Below are 4,840 nucleotides of genomic sequence, written 5' to 3' on the forward strand. Positions count from 1 at the left end.
CCTCTACGGGCTGTGCCCGGCCGGGCTCCATGGGTGAAAGCCCGGCCACCAGGCGCTCGCCAACGTGCCCCACCTCCAGGCCTGGCTCCAGAGTGGGGCCCCGGTGACCCGCGTCCGGGCGAGGGAACACTGTGTCCAATATTCGTATTCGTCATAAGGGGTCTTTGGGCTGCACTTCGTCTGGCCCCTCACCTAGGACCTGTCTGCCTTGGGTGACCCCACTAGGGGCATGAAGCCCCTGACAGCATAGCTCCTAGGATCATTGGCACACTCAAACCCCTCCACCATGGTAAGGTGGCAGCCCAGGGAGGGGACATAAAAAATGCATAACCTACAATACAGTTTATACACGGGCCAATTGCATGTATCAACCCAGTTTGTGATGGATTGCGCATTCAGAGGTGAGGTGAGGCTCGTTGCTGCCTCACCTCGCATTTCACCCTTGTATGTATACAGGAAATATGCAATTTCAGCGATTTCAGCAATTTTGACTAAAAAAATGTTTGAAAATTAGTCATTCATAAAGATCAGTGTTCAAATATTAATATTCATTTTATGTTATCATTTTTTTTTCTTGTCATGATGACAGGGGAGGCTCTGCCTCACCTGCCTCCCCTGATCGCACATCCCTGTCTAAAATGTACATAGCAACACCTCCTCCCCTGGTGTCTCTGTTCTAGCAAATAACATTTTAGCCTTGTATTGAGATATCCTGATCAGAGATATTAATCCTAAACCAGGATTCTGAGATAGCTAGGACATCAGGATTGGCAGTACGTATCACTGTTTTTAAATGATGTAAATGCTTAGTGTTAAATGGACTATAAATATTTACATGTAAAAAAAAGCCCACAGATTTATGACCACAAAAACTCACCAAATGACAAGTAGGTAGTAACAGTGTTAAGGTGTGTTAGTGTTAGCTCTAATAATTAGCTTGATAATAATCTTAGTAGGTGGCACAGCAGTGTAGTGGTTAGAGCTGTTGCCTCCAGCAAGAAGGTTGCAGGATCGCTTCTCAGCCTGGGGCCTTTCTGGGTGGAGTGTGCATGTTCTCCCTGTGCACACGTGGGTTTACTCCGGGTACTCTGGTTTCCTCCCACAGACCAAAAACATGCATGTTAGGTTAACTGATGACTCTAAAATTGTCCCTAGGTGTGAGTGACAATGTGAATGGTTGTTTGTCTCGTTTGTCTCTATGTGGCCCTGCGATGAACTTGCGACCTGTTCAGGGTGTCCCCCACCTCTCACACAGTGACTGCTGGGGATAGGCACCGGCTCCCCGCGACCCAAAATGGAGAAGTGGGTAAAGTAAATGAATGGATGGATAATTTTAGCAACTGACTAGCTGATTTGAAAGTCATGCCCAGAAGAAAATGAATGCCCACTTCAGCTCAACCTAGAACAGAATGCTTAGTAGTGAACAGAAAAACACTGGAATCCTGACAGAAATACTTCCATACAGCTTCTCTTCTGGTGGTGTTTATTAACAACATTAGGGTTACTGCCACCAACTGGTAAAAAGTGTGGATCAGAGAGCCAACTCATACAAAATAATTAACAAAAAACTACCTCCACACAACTGGCATTGCTCCTCTTCTTCCACCTGACTGCATAACTGAGAGGTGAACATCTTAAAAGGGTATTAGTACTGTAATATTTGAATATTTTTATGAGTACAAGTACACACATGGTATCAGAGCAATAGATCTTTTTTCATACTAATGTCAAGCATAAGTCAGCAAACACTGAAATGATGTTTTCAGGAGCAACCTTTACCTGGGAGTTGAACTTTGAGAACTTTGTCATTTTCGAGCAAACAAGCACCTTTGCAGCACATAAATAAACAACATTTCTTTAGGGGTATTGATACTGCTGCATTTCCATCCAGTCATGCCTTTTTCTACCACATCATTTTAGATCAATTTTTGTTGCTAATGTTTTCGTTTGCAGCATAAAAATCTGTTCTGTTAACAGTGTAATGAAAATCATTTTGTTAACTTCAGGGCTTCTCTCAGTGACAAAGGACCATTTGAGTGGATCGATGGTATTGACAGGCTGAAGACTTTTTCACTGAATGCCATTAATTTTCTGAGCTTGAAAAGGTGAAGGTCACAAGAAGATCCAGATTCAGCATATCCATCAATTACATGTTTGTGATTACATCTAATAGTGTGAGATGTTACTGAGAAAACACTGAAATCTTAGACAAGCACATAAATCTACTGGTGTATTATAAAGTAAGCAATTTATAGTAAATTCATTTCACTTATGATCTGTTTATTAAAACCAATATTAATTTAACTGACTAGTTATTTTCATCAACATTTTTCAAACAATACAATAACTAAATAAAACCTAAAACACAAGGACTAAAACTACGACAAAAGCTGTTGATATTTTGGTAGTTAAATAAAATCAAAACAACAATGTCTGACAGTGACGAGATCTAATCAGATCCATTTTGTTGTGTAGAAAGTTTGGATGATTTGGGAACATTTCTAATCAGAACTAGTATGAGAAGCAGATGCTCTCGTTTTATCTATCCCAGGAAAGACGGTGCTCCAGTTTCAATCCTGCCTCCACTTGAAACAAATACATATTAAAGGCCTAGCATTCCTTGAAGAAATGCATATTGCCTGCCAGAGCTTTACACTAAGATCATCATATGATGTGAAATTATGAAGTTATAACTATTTTGGTCAGTCCAAATTACATTATGCATGATCTTGTGATATTGCTAGATCTCACATCTCGCGTGATCTATTAGTGAGTGGAGTGTCAGCTGATACCACATCAAATTCTGTAAAACTGACTGAATTTTAACTATTTTTGTGTGTTTGCTATGATTGTGATATTTTGCTAATGGTGCAGACAAATACACACACAGAGACATATATGCAGACACATACGGACAAAAACATTATGCTCTGCTTTGTCTTTGGCAGCAGGTGATAATAATAAAAATGTAAACAGCTGGACCAGGAAAAAAAGAAAACATATGGACACATTTTACATTTACTGTTAGGAAAAACAAGACAATCTGTAAACTGTGTGAGGCAACAGCCACTGGTAAAATGACAAATGACAACTTAAAACCAATTCATGCAAAGACAAGCTGCTAAAACTGAGCTATCATTTTATCCTGAGCTGCATGTGTGCAAGAAGGGTTAGGGTTGAGTTGCTAGTTGCTATGGCGGCAAAGAGAGGTGCAGCGGCTTCTCCAGCTCCCAGGAGTCAGCCTTATTTTATTTATTTTAATACCTATGAGGCTGATTTAGGCATTAGTTCAGTGCTAAATTTAAGAGTGAAGTACAGCTAAAGGCTAGAAGACCACGTATTCCGACTGTCTTTCTGGCCAGTGTTCACTCACTCAATAACAAAGTGGACTTGTTACATCTGAGGCTGAGTGTCTCTACAGAGATGAAGAACTGTGCTGTTCTTTGCCTAACGGAAACCTGGCTTTACAACAACATGCCCATCTCAGCCTGCCAGATCAACGGCCATCAGCTGTTCCAAGCGGACCGCGACCACCGATTGGGGAAAAAGACAGGGAGGAGGATTCTGTATGTACGTGAATGAAGGTTGGTGTATGAACTGTGGACTGGTAAAAAGCTCCTGCTCGGAGGTGATAGAACTCATGACTATGGGGCGGCAGTGGCTCAGGAGGTAGGGGTTTGTCCTGTAATCGGAGGGTTGCTGGTTCGAGCTCCACAGTGACAGGCCTGAATGACTACTGACCTATAACCTCGGTAGTCATGAAGTGCTTCGAGAGGTTAGTCATGACCCACATTAAGGACTCCATCGACATCACTGTGGACCCAAATCAGTACGCCTACAGGAAGAATCGCCCCACTGATGACGCCATCTCATCGGTGGTCAACACAACCCTCACCCACCTGGAGAACAGAAACTCTTACATCCGTTTGCTCTTTCTGGATTTCTCCTCGGCCTTCAATACCATCATCCCACAGACCCTCATACAGAAGCTCTCCTCTCTTGGACCGAGTCCCACAGTGGGGAACTGGATCGTGGACTTCCTGACCAACAAATCTCAAACTGTCAGGATCTACAACACCGTCTCCTCCTCCATCACCCTCAGCACTGGCTCGCCCCAGGGCTGCGTGCTGAGCCCCCTCCTGTTCACTCTGCTGACGTATGACTGCTCAGCGAGACACCCCAGCTGTCATATAGTGAAGTTTGCAGACAACACAGCAGTAGTGGGACGTATCTCGAACAATGATGAGTCCAAATACAGAGAGAAGGTGGAACTCCTGGTGCAGTGGTGCAAAGAAAATAACCCCTGCATCAATGTGAAGAAGACCAAGGAGATGGTGGTGGATTTCAGAAGAGACAAGTTTCTTCTTCTTACCATGTACATCGGAGGAGCAGCTGTGGAGATAGTCTCCAGCTACAGATACCTGGGTGTGCATATATCCAATGACCTTACCTGGCATGCCAACACTTCTTGTCTGGTCAGGAAGGTCCACCAGCATCTCTACTTCCCCAGAAAGCTGCGGAGAACTGGACTTAGGATTTCAGTCCTGAGGAGCTTCTATCGCTGTGTGGTGAAGAGCGCTCTCTGCACCTGTATCACTGTGTGGCACGGAAACTGTACTGCTGCTGACAGGATGGCTCTGCAGAGGGTCATTAAGGCTGCACAGAGGACATAGGGAGCAGCATTCCCACCACCTCGGACCTATATACATCACGATGCAGAGAGAGGGCGCTTTGCATCATGAAGGACTCCACTCACCCTGCGCACAGACTGTTTCAGCCCCTCCCCTCAGGCATGCAGCTGAGGTGCATTCAGAGCAAGACCACTAGGCTCAGAAACAGT

The sequence above is a fragment of the Kryptolebias marmoratus genome, linkage group LG13 (assembly GCF_001649575.2).
Source record: "Kryptolebias marmoratus isolate JLee-2015 linkage group LG13, ASM164957v2, whole genome shotgun sequence".
Taxonomy (NCBI): domain Eukaryota; kingdom Metazoa; phylum Chordata; class Actinopteri; order Cyprinodontiformes; family Rivulidae; genus Kryptolebias; species Kryptolebias marmoratus.